This window comes from Triturus cristatus, chromosome 4_1 (assembly GCF_964204655.1).
Source record: "Triturus cristatus chromosome 4_1, aTriCri1.1, whole genome shotgun sequence".
NCBI lineage: Eukaryota > Metazoa > Chordata > Amphibia > Caudata > Salamandridae > Triturus > Triturus cristatus.
The window spans coordinates 733605543-733627542 of record NC_140585.1 but is presented as its reverse complement, the minus strand read 5'-3'; the positions used below and the strand labels follow the sequence as shown (position 1 = coordinate 733627542).

The following is a 22000-nucleotide window of genomic DNA, read 5'->3' as shown; positions in this document are numbered from 1 at the left end:
CTCATACATGACCCATCTACATACAATGTCAAGTCTGGATCTGACAAAGGGATATCTGTCAAGTCTTGTCTGGGTTTCGTCGTGATAGTAATGACTTCGACACAATCATGTGCCAATGGATCTGTTCCGCCCACTGGTAACAGTGTGGCAGGATTTAACGTATTACAACGTCTGATTTCTATGTGTGGCTGAAATAACGTCAATTCGTAACCCGTGAGTCTCGCTATAGTCAAGTGTTGTGTTTGTGTGCGGTTCAAGAGAACCTCTACTGCGTGTGGTACTTGTACTGTCAATTGGTGTCCTAACACTATGGCATCGCTTTGTCTGATAGCTAAAGCTGTTGCTGCCACCGATTTCAGGCACGCAGGAAGAGCCTGAGCTACTGGATCTAATGTACTAGAGAAATAAGCACATGGTTTGTGTGATCCTGCTTGTTCCTGAGTGAGTACTGACAAGGCAGTACCTTCGCGTTCTTTAACAAAGAGTGTAAACTGTTTACTGTAACATGGTGTTGCTAAAACAGGTGCTTGGCATAAAGCTTTCTTTAAGCTTTCAAAGGCGTGTGTATGTTCTTGAGTCCAAGGGAGGACAGTCGATATGGCTGCCTCCTGTGTTGTCAACTGGATGAGTGGTTTTGCTAGAAATGCATATTGAGTGATCCACTGCCTACAGTATGAAGTGAGGCCTATAAAAGCCCGCACCTCCTTTTGTGTCTTGGGTGGTGGCATGTTAGCGATTAACTGGATGCGGTCGGGTGTAAGCTGCCTTCCCTCCTTGGACAGCGAGTGCCCAAGGTAAACAACTCGCTGGACACAGAATTGCAGCTTAGAAGGGGACACCTTGTGCCCCTTGTCGGCCAGAAATTTCAAAACCGTCAGTGACGCTTTTTCACATTCAGGTTCGCTTCGGGCGGTGATCAGCAGATCATCGACATATTGAAGCAAGGCAGTGTTAACTGGCATGTGGATACTGTCAAGTTCTCGTTTCAGTGCTTGGCTATAGATGCTGGGGCTTTCTGTAAATCCTTGAGGTGCGCGTGTGAATTTAAAACTTCGTCCATTTAAACTGAATCCGAACAGATATTGACTTTCCGAATCTATTGGGACACTAAAGAAAGCATTCTTGAGATCAATTACAGTGAAGAATGTTGCTTCTGAGTCAATAGCTGTGAGTAATGAAGAGATATCTGGGACCACAGGGTATTGTGGTACAATACATTTATTTAATTCGCGCAGATCAATAACTAATCGATATACTGGTGGTGCTTTTGGATCCGTTCTTTTAAGAATCGGAATTATCGGGGAATTACATACATTGGAGTCGGTTTCGACAACCACTCCTTGTGCAATGAGCTCGTCAATGATTTGCAGCAAAGCCACAACAGCATCGGGTGGTAACTTGTATTGTCGCATTCGTGGTAGTACTACTCCTGTTTTCAGTGTGACTCGATATGGTGTAATGTTCATGCAACCAACATCAGTGGGGCCTTGTGCCCATAAATGTGTAGGTAAATTCTGCAGTCGGTGATCCATGTCTCTAGACACGTAGTGACCTTTAAAGTCACGCAAAAATAATCGTACTCCTTCCGGAGAACAACATATTATAGCTCCTAGAGCTTTCAATGTTTTTATACCTAACAAGTTTTCTGGACATGATTTAGTAAGCAATAAATCTGTAGTACGTGTCAATGGACCAATCGTCAGTGGAAGAGGTTGTGTTACGTCATTTATTATAGGTTTTCCTGAGAATCCAAGGGAAATATTCTGCGAGCCTGAGAGGGGTGCCCCTGGAACTTCACTGCGTCTTATAGTTGTTCTGCTTGCCCCTGTATCAAGTAAAAACTTTCTGTCTTCCCCTAATAGTTCACTATGTACATAAGGTCCCTCCTGGTCTACAGGAACCTCAATAAGGGGTAAGCCAACTTCCCTCTCTAGGCTATTTCATGTGTATCTTTGATAATCGGGATAATCTGCTTGTGCGTACTGATACATCTGTTGTGTTGTCGCTTGTGTTGCAGCAATAGGCTGCGTTTGTGGTGGTGCTACGGTCTGTTGTGGAGCTCCCTGTTGCGAAGCTAGTTGTTGCGGAGCTAACCTAGGTTGCGCATGCTGAGGGATTTGTTGTTGATTCTGATCCTGTCTAGGTGGACGTGGTCTTTCCTGGGTTCTACCTGTGGCAATATTATGTTTCAGGACTGGACAATCGTGTATATAATGACCTTGTTGTTTACAATAGTTGCATGTCCCTTTCGTAGGACCTGCGGAATCACCCTTTTGATGACCATCAGCTGGAACTGACTGAGCAACAAGCATTTTCATTTTTGTATCCTTCATACGTCTTTGTTCGTGTTCTTGTTCTTCTCTAATTCTATTGTGGTGATATTGTAACATCTGTAACATCTGTGACGGGGTATTACCTTGCCAGGTACTTTCGAATTTCAATACTCTATTCTTGACTTGCAGCAGAGAATTTTCAACTAATTTTGTCACAAACAGATGTGGATATGACTCACTACTGGCTTTTATGCCACTATTTATACCAAAACATTTTTCAAATCGGGAATAGAAATCACTAGTGTCTTCATCTGGCTTTTGTTTACAGGCTGATATTGCACCCCAATCTTCCTTTTTCGTAGTTAATAAACGTGGCAGTACCTGTACTAGTAGCCCTGGTAGTGCTGTAGTCTTTTCCCCAAGCCCTGCTCCTGCAGCTCGGGCCCTTTCTTCGTTTTCTAATGCTGTCCAATCTATCTTTTGGTCTCCCACCTCCCATTCCTTTTCTTTGAGTTTCTCGTAAACACCGGCGGGTAATAGGACTTTTAATATTTTCATAATGTCGGGGTAGGTATACTCTCCCATGAGTAACATGTCTTTTATTTCACGGTGGAAACCTGCTGGGTCCTTGTCATGGCTGGGTACTACTTTCTTCATTTCTAATAATTCCAGTTTAGTTATAGGCGTGTACACAAACACGCGTGTAAAGTTATTACCGTCACCTCTGATTGGGTGTACTTCGCGTAACGGGTTCTGTCTATCTATGTGATGCATTTTTCTTCCCATGATGGGAACTGGAACGTGTTCTGGGCATACAAAAGTTAAATATTGGTTTCGGAATTCTAGAATTTCTCTAATCAAATCAGTACCTGACCCTCTCCATATATTTGTGAGTAGTTCTGTCAATATGTCAGGTAAGGGTCCTGGATCGGAGTGTTGGTTTTTATATAATATAAGGAGGTGTTGAATCATGTATATACTAGCTAAACGCTGTTCGTATGGGTCAAGATTCAGAAACGTGTGTGCAAGTACATCATCATTGTATTCGCTGGGACTGTCAGCCCATTGTACTGCTGACCTGGCTAATTCTTGTTAGTCCATGGAATCGAGCATGTGGTACCCCCTTCGATCTCGGAGTAATTTATCAACGGCTTGGAATAGATGTTCAGGGGATCTTGTATTCAACATAGGGTTTGGAAAATGTCTATTATATTCTGGACGTATTGGACGTATCGGGTCATTAAAACCTCTAGTATTATTATGGGGTCTTCCTCTACCTACATAAGCTATCGTTTCTAATTGTTCTGATTCTTGCTCCTCCTCTTCTTCTGATTCTACTCTGTCTGTTTCTCGTCTTTCTTTATGTATTCGTTCTACTTCCTTGCGGATCTTTCGACACATGGTGATTATACACGCCTGTCTATCATGTTTCTCTTCTGATATGTTCTGACCCCATTTGGCAAGTCTTTGCATGGTATCGTGATCTGCCCCAGGTCTGTCTTGGTTCCTAATCACGCAATTTATGAAAAAACGTAGTAGTTGTCTTTGTACATCCACTTTCTGGTATTCCATAGCTTCGTTAATACTTTCTGGACCTCGCCCTGTTTGGACAAAGCGATATATATTGTCTAAGTGTTCAACCATTCCTGGTATCGTTATTAAATACAATGTAGCTCGTCGTATACGTAGTGATGATATGAGCAATTTGTCCTGTCTACCTGGCACTGGATCGTATCTACAATCCACAAGCTGTTCTTTAAACATGTCGGATGTCGCTAATTGGGGTGTACGTTGGAGTGCTAAATCTCTAAGGGTCTGTTTATTTCGCGGCGGTGTGGCAAACATGTCTGTTGTACCTCCTGTAGCACCCTCTGAGGTGCTAGGCACGAAAGGATTCGTTGGACGTAGGATAGAAATTGTAGATGCGGGAAAAACTGTAGAAACGGACGGACCTGTGGGAACTTGTGTAGGAGTTTGTAGTTGCGGGGATACAGACGGATGCTCTTGGTGTTGAACACCATCGGCAAGCGGTGTGTGTGGTATGGCATTAGCATACTCAGGAGCTACGTCATCTAAATAAGAGGAAAGGAAAACGTCCTTTGCTGTTTTGGGATGTGTTTTGGGATGTGCTTTTATCGGGAGCAATGGAGGAGTTAAGTCTTTTGGTATTTCCGGGGTAGCCTTAGGTAACCCTTCGGCCAGAAGAGGATACATACCATTCATAAGAGTGTTTCTTTGTCTATCTACTTGTTCTGAGTTTACTCGGGTACCTTCCTCAATTAATAGATTTTCTCGGGTTTTATTTGAATTTTCTATACCTTTCTCTTCTTGTCTGAGCGCTTTTTCTGTACGTCTATATGATTCTTTACGCCATAATTCAATGGCATCTTTCTGTGACTGTCTGGCTTTCTTTTTCCATAATTATTCTTCTACTCTCATGATGCAATCTGCATCCCAGGTCCCCGCTGCGGGCCATCTCTGATTTTCTGGCAAATCCTTGGTGTAGTCCACCCATAAATCAAGAAATAATACGGCATCTAGGCCATGCTTATGATACATAAAGTATCCTGGAGTGTCCCTAGGTGGGATGGGAACAGCTTCTTCGAGAACCCCTTTTCTAGTTTTGATCTGTCTTAGTTTCGAAAAGAGCGGCATTTTTTAGATCTGGTTACTTAACCTTAAACACACGTAATACAATAAAACACAATAAGAAACAATCATTCACACCACAATATATAGAACGTATTAAAACATTTAACACTTAACAGTTTTATGAACGATGATAACTAATAGAAAACTAGTTAACGACATAATACTGACACTAGATAATACTTATTTATATGCAAGACATACTATATATACTGCTAAACAGTACAGATACACTGCTAAAACAGTGCAGACCGGATTTGTGTACCCAAACCCGTCTTGACCGGCACAGACTATGTGCACGTTAAATGCCTCCCCGGTAATGGTACTCACCGGGTAGCTCGGAACGGAAGGCCTCGGAACGGAACTGAAACTGGACCGGACCGGACTGGACTCGACTCGACTGGACTCGGAACTTCGGAACCTGGTGGGCCTCTGTATACCTCGGATCTTGCTCTCTCAGCTAGGCTCTGGTCGGGATACTTCGCACTTCTCACCGCCTCGTCTGGGTGTTGATCGCAGCCTCAGTCGCCCCCGCTTGGCCGGAGGGAGATACAGGAAATCCTGCAGGTACGTGTTTTTGTCCGTTCAGCTGTGGCAGGAGACCGGGCCTGCAACGCACCGCACCGCGTGAGATGAGAAAGTGTCCCTGTTCGGGCGCCAATTTATGTGGTAAATATTTCATTACCGGTACTATTTTTTATGCGGTAAAGTCTAGTAAGAATAACTCAGTAAATATAAGAGGCAGAATCCGTGGTATTAGAGGTTCTAAAAGGCTTTATTCCTATACAAAGGAATACAATTCGAATTGCAGGCTTCTATTCCATCACCACGAAAGTTCAGGAAGGAAGGGCATACATTATTGACAGATAAGCAGTTTTATAGAAAATGCATTACAGTGAAACAGATGCAAGAGGCGTAGCAGCTGATAATACAGATAAAATGTGCATACGTAACTAATAGAGGCGGACATATGGGCGTAATTTAATAAACGTCATTATACATGATGTCACAAGTGGGTGGATCCATAAAAGAATCCTGCAATGTCAGCAGAAATATTTGGCAGAGATGCGCGCGCAGCCGCATGACGTGTGATTGACGTGCAACTAGAGGGTGAAGGGGACTTGACATTTAGCTCTACATGTGGAGACAGAAGTCTGGGGGTCATGTCAACCTAATCCCAAATCATATCTAATATCCTATGTTTAAAGAACTGTGTTATCCAAAAGGAAAGGTCTCTAGGATAGAATCTATTCTATACTGACTGTTAGTGCGTGTACAAGCGTCTAAGTGTCTACATGAGATGCGAGGGGGTAGGAATATTCCATGGTAACGGGGGCTATGAATTACTTGCATGAGGACAGCGAGGCCTGGCCCTTTGCACGGTAGCTGGAGGAATGTTTACCTAAACTACTAGACAGGAATGCATCGGATGAGGAGCGGAGTAGATAATCTTGAAGGTGAAATACAGTTTTTGGCAGGCAACAGGCTGGATCAGGCACCGTTAGCCGCGCAGGGAGTAGGACAAAGTTCATGGATACAGATGCGGGCTCAGACTGGAGCTTTCAGAGGCAGAAGGCAGGAAAAGGCTTGATGACAGAATTCTGGGCCTACTCGCCTGAATCTGTAAAATGTGGAAAGTGAACCATATAAAGTCGGTGGCCTTTCATACTTAGGAATGGAATATCTGACCCATTCATGGCGGATCTGAAAGAGGACATGTTGACGGTGGACGCACATGTATTTGCGTCTTCAAAACTGGAACTGGAGGGAACATACATGTACTTATAGCATGCACATGGAGCCGTTGGGGTCTACGATAGGGGACATAACTGATCACAAAATTCATATTTCCTCAGTAGGGAAGGTAAATTGAAGGGGGGATGGGGAAAGGTGAGTGGAGAGGTGGATATATATATGTGTATATATATATTCACTGAAAAAACCATAGGTTTCAGGGGCGTTATAGTTAGCTGGACATTTCCCTCGTACAAAACCCTAGAAATTCCCCTGTTATAGTTAGTTCAGCTAACTATAACTCGCGCCCCCGCAATGCACTGCTGATGAGGTCACATATTACATCACTCATGACATGGTCAGTGACATCACTGATGAGATCACTCATGACATCTCAAATGACATCACTGATGACATCACTGATGATGTCATCCATGTGATAAATTAGTGCATCTTCTCACACCCTAATATAACCTTTGATCCACCGACTCAAAATTGCAGACGGCCATTTTGACAACCATAGATACTCCAATACCAATAACTACTCACCCACTCATTGACTTTTAGGTCTACATACATGTCCACTCACTCACCTCTACAGTCACTCATACTTACAGTCATTCTGTGCATTTATACACCTATATAGACACTCACACACCGCCAATCATCCATTGAGGTACTAACACATCAAGTCAGTCATGCAAATAATTAATCACAGTCCAATTTACTCACCTATACAGTTAAACACACTCAAGTTCACTTACTCATAAAAATACTAACAAATTCTGTGTCTTCCTGCAGAAAAAACAAACAGCACATGACACAGATATCCTTGCACTATGGCGCATACAGCCACTCCCAAAATCACACACTCTCACATATAGATAGTTATATACTCTTACACATATATAGACTGCGTTTCACATATGTAGTTAGTGACACATGTATAACTGAGATATACATTCAATCACTAACACACCCATACATACACTCACCCAACCATACAGTCCATCACAGATGCACTTTTAAAACCATGCACCCAGTGAATCACCCACTCACACATCTAGTCACAGAGTCACACACACCCTACCCACACAAACACTCAGGCACCCATACAGACACTCAGACAACCAATCAATAACCCATATAGACACTCATATAGCTATTCACAAAACCATGCAGCCACTTATACACCAACACACAGACACATACAGACATTCACACAGTTTAGTCACTAGTCTGCAGTAAGATTCATTTAATGACTCACTTATAGAGTCAGTTACGCACCTAGAAAATCATCCATTCACACACTTGTACACCCACTTATTCTTCAACAGGCCTTTCCCTATGTATATTAAACCTATTAAAACTGTTCAGAAACACATACTCAATGGATGATGTAATCAGTGATGTCATCAGTGATGTCATTTGAGATGTCATCAGTGATGTCATCAGTGATGTCACTGACCATGTCATGAGTGATGTAAAATGTGACGTAATCAGCAGTGCATTGCGGGGGCGCGAGTTATAGTTATCTGAACTAACTATAACAGGGGAATTTCTAGGGTTTTGTATGAGGGAAATGTCCAGCTAACTATAACGCCCCTGAAACCTATGGTTTTTTCAGTGAATATATATATATATGTACGTTTGTGTGTATATATAAGTGAGTCTGGCGAAATGCATTATGACATATTGAGAACGAATGAACTTATATTCAAGAATTGATCCCCAGGGCTGTTGGTACCTGTGTCTATTGCTGTAGCAGGAGTTGCAAGCATATATGGATATATATATATATACGAATAAACCTTGGTTTACTTTCTGAGTGCGAGTCCTTTTGTGAAGAAGACGCTGTGTGTTATGTAACTAACCGGGAGACCTGCCCGGTTTTTGACTTGCCACCTGCCAACGGGCCATTGACTTCGGAAATCTGGGTCGATTGTGGATATCTATATATATTCACTGAAAAAACCATAGGTTTCACACATGTTATAGTTAGCTGGACATTTTACTCGTCAAAAACCATTGAAATTCCCCCGTTATAGTTAGTGCAGGCAACTATAACTCACGCGACCGCAATCCTCTGCTGATGCTAATACTGTGTTTAGACACTTATTTGCCCATGTCTTCTTCCATTAAATTTTAGCTATACATATATTGCAAATATTTTTTTTTCATAAAGACACATATGTCATCAGCAGAGGATTGCGGTCGCGTGAGTTATAGTTGCCTGCACTAACTATAACGGGGGAATTTCAATGGTTTTTTACGAGTAAAATGTCCAGCTAACTATAACATGTGTGAAACCTATGGTTTTTTCAGTGATTTTGCAAGGTTTTTTAAATGCTAATTCCTAACTATAACGTGTGTGAAACCTATGGTTTTTTCAGTGAATTTGTACGGTTTTTTAAATGCTAAGTTACTTTACGCCGTTCGTGGCGTGCGCGCCCACTTCACGCAGTTCGTTCCGTGCGCGCGCGGTGCCCTTCGCGCACCGCGTGCCCACTTTACGCAGTTAGTGCCGTGCACGTTACGCTTCATGGGCCATGTACGCACGATGCGCTTCGCGCACCGTCCGCACACGGAGGACATATTATGCGCTTCGTTGTGAAAGGTAATCTAATAAATGTTCTATTGTTACATATGCCATGCACAAAAGGTGCCCAGCAGGCACCGTTTGCACACGGGGGGGGGAAATGTGGATTTTTTTTTATTTTTATTCATTTATTTCCGTACGCGTAAGGTAAGCGTAATCGGCGAATTTTCGAAAAAAATAAATATTGAATTGTTGGCCTTGGGGGTTCTTTTGGGACACCCTGACCAAGGCTAGGTGGTTAGGAGCTGTCTAGCCTGCCCCTATTCATATTATCGAACTTTGTTTTTCCTCCCCCCCTCAGAGTGCGAGAGAGAAAATGGCGGCCGACACTTCCTGGTTTCGACCGATTCGAATGTTTACTAAGATCTAACAGCCAATCAGAATCGCGCTCGCGTACGGCACCGTACGCGTACGGTAAGCTTACCGTAAGCGCACGGTAAGCGCACCGTAAGCTGCCACAGATATATATATTGATTTAAATGCTATTTTCTCAGGAACTACTGAACAGATTTATACCAGACCTACAAAAGGCACTTCCTTGACCTGTAGACTACCTCTCTGCCAAATTTCAAGTAACTCTGTTCAGCCGTTCGGGCTGTAGCTGTGTCTAAAGGTCCTATGGAAAAATGCATGGGGAAAACGCGTTTTGGGACCCCCCTTTTTTCTCAGCCCCCGCTTGATGAATCCCCCCGAGACTTTCAGGGTAGGAGCGGAGCGTAGCGCCCCATTAGTTTTGAAAATTTCGCGAGGATTCGTCGACCGGCGCCAAAGTTATTCAAAATAGAATGTTGCGGTTTTCCTATGGAAACAGGGTCCTAACTATAACTACCTACTGGCGACCGCCAGTAGGTAATATATATATATATATATATATTCACTTAAAAAACCATAGGTTTCACACACGTTAGAGTTAGGAATTAGCATTTAAAAAACCTTGCAAATTATAGTTATCTGAACTAACTATAACGGGGGAATTTCAATGGTTTTTTACGAGTGAAATGTCCAGCTAACTATAACATGTGTGAAACCTATGGTTTTTTAAGTAAATTTGCAAGGTTTTTTAAATGCTAATTCCTAACTATAACGTGTGTGAAACCTATGGTTTTTTAAGTGAATTTGTAAGGTTTTTTAAATGCTAATTTATGTATGTATTATTATATTTTTTATATATTTATTTTACAATAAACAACCTATGTATATAGTTATAGATTGACTGTATCGTGTAATATGGAATGGCTCAGCTCTTTTTTTTTTGTATTTGGATAAAGTTGAACAGCATTTTTTTTAAAGTTTTTCCACGGTGCGCGCACACCGCGATATTTTGAAAAAAGAATAAAATGTTTTTTTCACCCTTCGGGGTCCTTCAGGGACCCCATGACAAAGGCTAGGAGGTCAGGAACTCTCTACCCTGCCCCCTTTTCACGTTCTCCACCTTTCTTTTTCACTGTCACACACAAAATGGCGGCGGCCACTTCCTGATTTCGACCGATTCGAATGTTGACTGACATGTAACCACCAATCAGAATTACGCTTGCGCACGTTATGGTGCGCGCACCGTGCGCGCACGTTGCGCGCCTATAGATATTTATGTACTTTTAACTGCAATTTTCTCAGGAACTACTGAACAAATTGACACCATATACGCAAAAGGCACATGCCTGACCTGAGGACTACCTCTTTGCCAAATTTCAAGTCATTCTGTTCAGCCGTTCGGGCTGTACCTTCGACTAAAGGTCCTATGGGAAAATGCATGGGGAAAACGCGTTTTGGGACCCCCTTTTTTCTCAGCCCCCGCTTGACGAATCACCCCGAGACTTTCAAGGTAGGAGCTGAGTGGAGTGCCCCATTAGTTTTGAAAATTTCGCGAGGATTCATCAACCGGCGCCAAAGTTATTCAAAATAGAATTTTCATATTTCCTATGGGAACTCGGTCCTAACTATAACTATCTACTGGCGACCGCCAGTAGATAATATATATATATATATATATATAAAAAAAAAAATTACACACACATATATATTATTTCTTCTTTGCTAGGAAATAATCTCTTTTACAATATTTCGTGTATCCTTATATTCTCTTCTTGCTATGCATACTTCTCCGAAGATTTTATTTAAAATAAGTCACTTATCCCACCTTTTTCACTTCACTTGAGGAGCTGATGTACAAAGCATTCTGTTTCTAGTGAAAGTGGGTTCAGCATGTCTATTTCACTACAAAGGCAAAAACAGAAGTCTTCTTATGCATTTTGATCCGTTTAAGGATCTGTCAAAGTTCCCAACAATTTAAACATCAAACAGCTTAACTGCACTCTACAGAAAACCCAACACATGGTTGACCCGCAATCACCTCATGCTTATCACTGAATTCTTCTTCAGCACACCTCCCAATCACTCTGCCCTTATAGATGAATGGTTCAAGCAACTGACTGCTCTTAACTTGACACTTGATAGATTCCACCAAATCACTAGATATAACATTTGGACAAACACCTGAATATGCGAGATCGTATCAGTACCACTACTAGGGAAGCCAACTACCATTTAAACATACTAAGGAAAATCAAACCTTTCTTGCCCAAGGCTGATTTTCAGTTGGCAGTTCATACCCTGTTCATCTCATGCTTGGTTTATGGGAGCGCTACTCTTGCTGGTTTATCCAAAATACATCTGGCTCCACTAAGAGCCACATTAAACTCTGCAGCCAGGCTCATCACTGGATCCAGACGATTCAACTACACTACTCTTGCTCTCAACCATCTAAAATGGCTCCCACTTGAAGCTAGAATCCAGTTGAAGATAGCTTGCAGGACACATAAGGCCCTTCTTCACAATACACCTGTTTACCTGGCCAAAAAACGTAAACGATTTGGGGTTAGTCCCTCCTCAAGAGGTTCTAACTCCCTACTGCTGTAACCTAAGAAGTTCAAAAAGAAAAAGACGTACAACCACTCCTTCTTTGCTCTAGTTCCCAGAATATGGAGCTCACTACCTCCTGAAACCAGGACAAATCCCTCCTCTACCTTCTTCAAAAATGAAGTAAAAATGATTCTGATGATTAGATACCTTCACTAGTCATCTTTAGTCATCAAGTCTCATCCTTTTCATATCGACTGCTCTGGATCTTGGATCTTCGAAGTTTTTTTGTTTATATACTGTATCTGTATTTTTATGTCATTTTGTTCCCTGCTTTGTCTCTCTTGCACTTTCTCTTATCTATACGACCTGATTGCTACTTGTACAGTGCTCGGACACCCTGAACGGTCATGGTTGCGCTATATAAAATTTGGCAACTAAATAAATAAATAAACCTGAATCAAATCCCTGGTAGCTATAGCACACAGTAGACAGGCTTAACTTAATGAAAGTATGTAAAGCATTTAGAAGTATGAAACAGTTAAAAAAAATACAAGACAATAAAAATCCCACTCCAATTTATAAAAATAGAGAAACAATTAATAAACAAACTGACATCAAAACAACGAAAATCTAATAAGGGTAACTGGACATATGACTTCTTAATAAAGGAAGTGAAAATAGCAGCAAACATCGTAAAGCACCAGCGGTAGTCAATCGTCGCAGTAGTCAAGGACATAGGCACGATTTGAGGTCAGGTGAGCACGAGTTAGATGCAGCGGGTGGGTTGGCCCTGCTATGGCCATAAGGAGGGGCATTTGAAAAAGTTTCTAAGTCCCAGTCGGAAAAGGAACTCTGGGGCATATTATCAAGCCTGGCGATAAAATTATCGCTGCTTTAGCGGCTGAAAACTGCCGCTAAAACGGCGATAATGGGCTTGATAATATGCTCTATGGAATTCCAATTGAAGCCCATGTTAGACGTCCTTCACTTTTAACATGGGCTTCAATTGGAATTCCATAGAGCATATTATCAAGCCCATTATCGCCGTTTTAGCGGCAGTTTTCTGCCGCTAAAGCGGCGATAATTTTATCGCCAGGCTTGATAATATGCCCCTTTGTTGTTTTTCTGAGGAAAACTCTTATCCACCTGGAACAAACCTAAAATTCAATTCAACGTTGTGGAACTGCCTGGTCTAAATGTTTTGCGGTCAGTACCCTTTAACCTTTGGAGCTAAAGTTTTGAAAAGTACCCAAACGTATTGGTGTACCCAACCATAGGAGTACATCTCCAATCCCCCATCACCACGGGAGGCAGCATTTAGAGCCTTTCAGAATGTGAGGCAGAGTGCAACATCAAAGTCTAGTCCAGGTCCAGTTGCCATTGGTCAGTTTGAATTCTTCATAGGAAGCTGTTCTTCAGCTGTTTTTCTATGGTCCTAGGGATCAGCCTAATGATCCATGGAGATCTTTCTGTTCTTGGATTTCAGATTGAAACAGTCAAACCTCCTGAGATCCTTCTCACAGATCTCAGATGCTGGGTGTGGTATGTTCAGTCCTTCTGGCATCTTTTTGCAAGTCAGTCTAACAGTGTTCTTGGGAAGCCTGGGTGAGGGTCCGGCTTTGTAGGGTTCACCAACCTATGGGTGGGGGACACCTTAAGACACTTGTAATTTCTTTCTGACTTATGGAGTAATGGTTACTAGGAGACAGCATTAGTACAGTAGTTTTTGTTTGCTTTACTGCAAACATGCCCAAAATATAATGTGTCAGGGCTAATCCAAGAAGACAACTGTCTTCAGCCACACTAACCTTGGGCTCTGAGGCTGGGGGAGTGAGTGCCTAGTGTACTATGGTAATCCTGGTGTTCTCCCACATCTAATTCTAAGATCCAGTGAGAAGCAGACACAGTACCCATAACAAACCCAGAGATAAAAGTCTGGTTGGACAAAAGAAGACTCTTTCAGCAACCAGTCAGGAGATACACAATAATTGTCCTGACATCCTGGTCGTTCCATATCAAGTGTGCTAAAGTGTTACTAGTGGCTCAACAGACCTGTTAGGCAGGATATGACACTGTACTGTCATTAAAATGCCCACAGCTCCCACCCTGCATATTCTAATGGGCTAAGAGGATTTATCTCTGCCCTTTCAGGTCAGCCTGTGTGCTCATAGAAAGATTTTCACACCTCTCTCCCACCTCTACCTGGGCTGAGCACAGGCTAGGATTTGACAGAGACTTATTCTAACTAGGCCTAGGCAGAATTCACTCAGCGTTTCACTCTGCGTAATTCCAAAAAAGCTCTCTGGAAATCGACGAACAGGCGGAAATAGGCATGCTGTGATGCTCGCGCAATGATTTAGCAACGGGAGCTCATTTCGCACTGAACAATCAATGCAAACAGCATCATGCGCTGTTCCAGAAGGCTCAGCTTCATACGCTTATTCTGCTGCCACTCAAGTAAAGTTTTGAATCGAGCAGGAACTTTCTGACCGCAACTGCCAACGTTGGAGAAATCTCGCCAAGTGCCCTCCTAACGACCAAAAATCGCACTGGGGGTTGCCAAATCTTGCTTGCACTCACCAACTTACCTCTTTTGAGCTTTGCATGAGAAAAAACTCAGTCACGTGGTGGTTGGCAGAATTTGGCCAGGTCTCCGCATTACAAGTGTAACGCAGAGTGGCAAAAATACCGTTGGAGTGGAATGTATCGCCCACCCGTAATGCTAACTAGCCTTCTGATAGCTCAGACAGGTAAAGAGTAGCTTTGTAAAAGTTACTTTCCTTAGTATTCAGTTACTTTCCTTAATATTTAATAAACATCTGACTTCTCCATTGAATTGGGTTTTTAATAACTGTTAAAAGAGTAGCCTAATTGTTTTTCCCATTATCCAGATACAGTATTAGTGCTAAAAATACAATTCACCAGTGATGTGATGCATTCAATTTTGAAGGCAATGACTGTTGCAGCTGCTGCGCGCAGCTGCCGCAAACATCTTTCTCACGCCAAGCTTCCGCGAACTGAAGTACCAAGCTGCTGCGAACATCTTTACCATGCTACGTACTCCAAATATTTGGCCATTTTCATCTGAAAGACAAGTCTGTGGAACTCCAATGGCGACTGCATTGTAGCATCTGTGCATTTTATTTTCACTTAGTTTAATAAAAGGTATCAAAACGCGCAGTTTGGATTGGCGCTGAGCCAACCTTTCTCTGCATCTATGTGGGGGTGGAAGATTTAAAAGTTATCCCCTTTAACATGACTTGTTTGCGTGCTGTTGGCCGCTTACGTTATGTCTGTCACAGATGGCCAGCCTTAGCCTGTCTAAATCAAGGCAGCACAGCGCATCTCTGCTAACCCCATGAGGCTGTTTGGTCAAGTGAACATCAATGAACAGGTCGCTGGTATGAATGTTTCATGAGAGTGAAGCACGCAGAGGACCTTGAGCAGAGCTCAGTAATGCGCGAGTCAGAGGGATAATGCTCCTTCCGTTGTACCCGTAGGCTGCGTCATCGCATTCACCTTGAATGGGCCTTCGTCTATTTCAAGTGTGCGACAGGCTCAATGAATTCACCTCATGGGGTAGCGCCTACGAATGGGTTCTATTTATCACAAAGAGCCCTGCACTTATCGAAGCTTTCATACTGTCACAACAAAGCAACGGCACGAAAAGAGAGAAAGGGACTAAGCTGGAAATCTATTATGGAATAATTAGTTCTCCGAGATCACTGGTGGCCCACAGAGAAGTTCACTTCAGAGAATACAGCAGTAGGCGCAACAAAAGGCAGAGAGAGGAAGGGATCATATATAATTTCAAAGGGTATGAAGAATGAGAATTGTAAAATGTTATCAACAGGAACAGCGCAACACCATATAGGCACGATTATTAACATGCTGCTTGGAGCACCGATGCCTGATAGAAACAGAGAAGGGCGCTTAGGAGAAAGCTCTACAGATCCATTACAGACGCACAACCTTCAGCGAGCAACAGACTGACAGGGCTGCACTCGCGACACCTGACAGGGCTGCACTTGAGACACCTGACAGGGCTGCACTCGCGACTTCTGACAGGACTGCTCTCGCGACATCTGACAGGGCAGCACTCTAGACGTCCACTGACTGCGCTGCCTTCACAGCAGGAGCTAGGAAGAAAAGAAGCGCCCCTGCAAAAATGGCGCAACCATATTGTATATAACCTATGGCGCAAATATGTTGCTAATTAGCATATAATATGCCATGAATTCCATATGTCATGTCATACATATTAGTAGAAACAGTATAACCATTGTTTCGAAAAATCCACTTGACTTCTTAAAGTCTGCCCTGTTGTCTATATTGGAAACTGTTTTGTTTAGTTTTCTGACAGTATTTTTTTTCATTGACTCTTTGCTACTAAAAGACTGTTTCCTGTCATTGATGGTAAACCTAGCTACATCTAAAATACATTTAGAGAATACAGTGGTGAAGGTGGGGCTCATTTCACTCATGGCTGGACTTTTGGCTATAGCACCAGAATATTGAGTCTTAAATATCACGGTCCAAAAATATTGTAGCCAGAATATCGACTACCAATATAACATGAAGGTAAATATATGTAGGTACATATAGATGTCTTATTCTTAACTTCATGTATATGTACATTGATGGCAAGCATATGTCTTCAAGATGTAGAGATGGGGAGTTACATAGAGTAAATCTATACTCTGCTATCTATACTTACCTCCACAGTAGTTCTGCTTTTAGGATTCTCGATACGATCTTTTTGTAACAACATTTTGTTTCTCGATAATCTGACATACAACAGGTTCATCAGCTGCAGGATGTCCATTAAGTGGGTCATTCTGTGGCAAAAATCTTAGGAACTGACTGAGTGCCTGCAAGCCACCCGACAGTGCAGGAAGGATGTGCATAGAGGGGTGGGGCCCGCAGGCAGAGAGATGGCAAGGGCAGGTGGGGTGTTTGAAATGGGATCGTCCACAGAGGAGGGTGCCACTCATGGGATTGCTCCATTGGCAAGAGGACATAAATGCTCAAAAGGGGAAAGTGTAGGTCAAAACGAAGAGCAGGACTCAGAATGGTTGAGCGTCTGAGCAGGGTTGTGGCAGCTGAAACAATTTCGCACTATTTGAAAAAGAAACTTTGGATGCTTCTCGTTTATTGAAGGTTTTTTTTTAAATCACTAAATGCTGCATTCCCCATCTTCAAAGCTAAGTATGCCCCTAAAGCTAATTGTGAGCAATGAAACGTGCCAACAAGGGATTTGTTTAAATACTGCATGAGTACATGAACAACAATGTACATTTTCCTCTGGGTGAAGAGCCTTTGCCCTATTGGCACTAGGAAAAAAAGAGGGAAACCCAATCTTCCCTTGTGGGCTTGGGTAATTCCACTGAAAAATGAACGTGCCAACAAGGGATTTGCTTAAACAATTAGTTATATTAATTAGTCAATTACCGATTAGATGATGCTCGGTCATAGCTCGCAATTCAATTGAAGAGGATTTTAGTGCAAGCAATACTTATAAAATGGGCAAATATATCATACAGACAATCACATAGACCATTTCCTCAGTGTGTACCAACTACCAGCTTAAAATTTAATTAAAAAGGGCACCGCCAGTATAGGTGCTACACTTATATGGCTGCCAAAGTATTCTCGCTACGGGTGCAACAGATGGTGGATAAAACATTATTTTATTTGTGTGTCTTCTGCTTCAAGTTGGTGGTACTCGAGGTTGGTAAAAGCTCGATCATAGATCTATTTTGCTAGTTCCAAGAATTAATTTGGCAGCCATATAAGTCTAGCACCTATACAGGACGGGCCACTTTAAATTCAATCGATTGTTGGTAGTGTATACATACTTAGGTGTGACCCAATGTTAAATGGTAGCGGCAGTTTCAGTCGATAACCCTTCAAGTATTGCCCGGCGGTAATCGCCTCTCATACCATTCGATAATTTACCAATGAAAGAGGCAGGCGCCGGAGACTGGAAGGCAGGAAACAAAGTTTTTATTACGTTGGAGCAGAACACATCAGATCAGACAGCAAGGTATCGTCACGAGTTGCTCTAACTGCATCTCTGAGGCCTGGCCTCTTATACACAGGTTTATGACTTTATTGCAGGGTTATCATACATGGCACATTCTTGAGATTGTCTTGGAACATGAAAGAACATCCTCGGAATCCCCACTTCGAGCTTGTTCCCACACATATCTACAGTGGAAGTTCCCACCCCATCCACAGTAAGAGATGGCTATCACACAGCTGGACATTCCGCCAATTCCCGGGGGTGTGTGCGACCGGCCGGGTCTCAGGGGGTAGGGGCTTTTGATCTACTGTAATCCCTTTGATGTGGGGTGTTTCCCTTACAGTAGGGGCAATAAACTGCATCCGCAGGGCTAGGTGATGGCCTGGGATCGATTCGGACAATGGGGCGCAGAGGAAGGGGGTTATCAAAGAGATGCATGACCATGTATGGGATGTCGGTCAGGCGTGGGATGTGGTTCCATGGCAGGGTCGCGCAGAAGGAGAGGCTTTATGGCCCGTGTATGAGAGAGCGGGGGTGGCCGGCGCGCGGGGGATGCTTGCAGCGCCAGGGGGACGCGCTGACGATCGGCAATGAGCAGGGAGAGACCAGGGTGCCTAAAAAGGCTGCCGTGCGCTTTCCTGTGTGTCGCGCTGGGGAGAGACAAGATGGCGCAGATAATGTTCAGTTTGCAAGCTAAATTTCCACAGTCCTCCCTTTTAACATGTCTCGCCAGCTTGTCTAGTTCGGATCTATCCCCATAATACTACGAACTTCCATCTCATACAGAGCTTTCATTCGTTCCGCTTCAAAGTTCAAAGTCTTAGGGCAGATGCAGTTCATAAAAAGCGAACATAAAGGTGGCAGACACTGAATCCCCAAGCAGCATCCACATAGTATCACAATTGGTATTAGGATAAATGAGAACAGCCTCCATCCCCAACTTCTAATAGTGTCCCAAAACCAACTCCCCAGTGACCATTCTTCTTGCTCCTGATGAACCTCTGCGGAAAGTCTGTGGAGGTGTTCAATTGCTTTGTAGACTGAGGGCGAGTTATCCGGTACGTAGGTACAACAGCTGGACCCAATGATGCGGCATGCTCCTCCACGATCAGCCAGAACCACATCTAGAACGAGGCGGTTCTGAAGAGCCACTAGGCGGACGGCCTGGAGCTCGGTGGTGTTGTTGGCGAGGATGCCAGCCTTAATGTTCATCGCCATTTCGACTGCCTGGGTTAAGTGGCGGATGGCACGGCTGTTTGCCATTGGACCCCAGAGTGGAACGAGACCTTTTACTGCGTCCATGAACTGTGCTCCGGTGGAGTCGGCTTGCACAATGTCTTTGGCACGTTTCTGTTGGTGATGGTTTGCTGGAGCCACATATGTCGGAGGAAGGACAAAGGCGATGTAGCAGGTGCCTCCCCAACCTTTCGGAAGCCAGGTGTAGGCCTTAGTACCACAGACGAAGTACATATTCGGGGAGGCAACAAAGGAGGGTGGATCAACTGAGTCCAATGTTCGGGTGATGAGGCAGGAGCTGTGGCCCACCGGCTGCGCCCCCAGGCCTTCAAGGCACACAAATCCAGTGATGTTGATGACGGATAGGGCCACTGTTAGGGTGGCGGCCGTCCGTTTCCGGAGGTAAGAGAAGGTGGGTCTGGCTGGGTTGTTGAACACTTGCATTTCAACTCGTTCTTTGGCAGGGATGTCCATGTGAAAGGAAGTGTTTGATCTCAGAGGACAGAAGGGGGCAGAAGTTCTTCCAGTTTTGTTCAGCCAGAACCCATGGTAGAAGTGTGACATGGTTCTGCCGGAAGTGGCATTGTCCTTGTAGCTTTCTTGCAGGAGGATTAGCCAGGCGAGGCAGGAACCATGGACAGAAAAAGGTGAAGGGATGAAAGGGATAGAGTGTCCAGTAGCATGTGGTAGCAATCCACAGATCCAGCAATTAGTGGCGTTGGCGGCAAGATTGTGTTGGTGGAGCAGCTGCACAAAAGAGTTATTCCAGAACTCCTTACGCCTTTCTCGGAGTTGGGGTGAAAGTGAGATCAGATGGTGTTCTTTCATGGTGGTAGGTTGAACGGTGGTCAGCAATGTCTTATGAGCGGGTGTGCTCTCCTCCATGATCCAGAAGGTGACCATGAGGAGAAGGCAAAAGAGAAGGGTAATGAAAAGTGTAATAGTCTTTGAGCTGTGCATTCTGTCAGTCTTTGGGTTTTTGTAGTGGATCTTCGGACGTCCGGTTGCTTCCATCATCTTCATGTCGGGCGCTTCCATCACCTTCAAGAGACTCGGTAGCGGGCAGAACCACAGACTTTGTTTAGTTTCTCTCCTGGTGGCCTTTGAGGTGACTAGGCTACCGCTCTGAGATTTCCACTTAGTTTGTGGTCTGCTTAGCCGAAGTTCTCTCCTTTCGTCGCAAGTTATACCCTTCCTTGGATGGCACGGTGGGATCGGGATATTTCACTAGCTCAAGTGTCTCCGTATCTGGGCGGCGGTTCAGGGATGGTCGGTCTCTGTCCAGAAGTTCTTCTTGGGCGGTGATGTTGTCCGTGGTCGTCAGGGTCGGTGATACCTTCTTGCAGTGGTGTGCATGCAGCCAATTGCGTTTCCCCTCCACTCGAAGAGCTGTTCGGGTGGTGATTAGGACTTGCAGGGGGCCCGTCCACCGGGGCTCCAGACTCTTGGTGCGCTGGAAGTTACGCACTAAGACAAAGTCGCCGGGTTGGATGTCGTGCCCGGGGCCCCTGGAAACATCGGGAATGGCTTGCAGCACCTGCTGATGGATAACAGACAACGTTTTAGTTAGGTTATACAAATAGTCAGACATGAGGACGTCCGGGACGTCGTGGATGGATGTTGGTTTTGGTGCAGTCCAAAGGTTCATGGGCCGCCCAAAAACGACCTCGTAGGGGGTTAAGTGGTGTTTAGTGGGGGTGGAACGCATTGATAGCAATGCTAGCGGGAGAGCGTCTGGCCATTTCAGTCCTGTGGTGGCAACTATTTTTGCTATCTTAAGCTTCAATGTGGCATTATGTCGCTCAACCAAGCCTGCAGATTGGGGATGGAAGACCGCGTGGAATTTCTGTTTCACACCCAGCCCCTTTAAGATGAGTTGGATAACCTCGGCTACAAAGTGGGGGCCATTATCGCTCCACAAAATTCGACAAAGGCCGTATCGGGGGAAGAATTCTTTCAGTAGTACTTTTGCAGTAGTCATAGCGGTGTTGTCGTGGGTTGGGTAGGCCTCCACCCACTTGCTGAAGGCACACACAACGACAAGTACGTACTTAAAACCTTGGCACCTTTCTAACTGGACATAGTCCATTTGTAGGACTTCAAAGGGGTGATTGGGAACCCCAAACCCTCCCCGGGGTACAGCAGTTCCTTTCCCAGGGTTGTGTTGGAGGCATACCAGGCATTGTTGGACCAGACGTTTGGCTGAGTCTGGGATTTTGTCGTTGTGCCAGACTTTGGAGATGAGTTCGATCATGGGGGCAGACCCTATGTGTGCGGGGGAGTGTGCCATGATCAGCATGGGGATCAAGTATGAGTCGGGTAGCAACCATTTGTTCGAGTCTTTAGTTCTCCAGCAACCGTCATCGTCCTTCAATCCCACCCGGGCCCATTCAGTTAATTCGTGTGGTGTGCTGGCTAGTTGGATATCCCTAATCGTTTCCCTAGCATCCTTCCATTTCTCAGTTTGTGACCTGGTCACGTACATACGGGTCGTGGACCTATTCTCGGCTGTGGTTCGGGCAGTAATGTCAGCTAGTGCATTTCCCTGTCCTATAATGTCTGTCACCTTCTTGTGCGCCTGGCATTTGATCACGGCCAGCCGTGTGGGGAGGAGGACTGCTTCGG

At 44.1% G+C, this 22000-nt stretch overlaps 1 protein-coding gene across 3 annotated transcripts in view; it reads left to right on the top strand.

The window, feature by feature from the left end:
* The window catches only part of IGF1 (insulin like growth factor 1), a 422585-nt gene that overhangs the window by 225372 nt on the left and 175213 nt on the right, over window positions 1-22000 (top strand). The gene's annotated exons all lie outside the window — the stretch shown is intronic.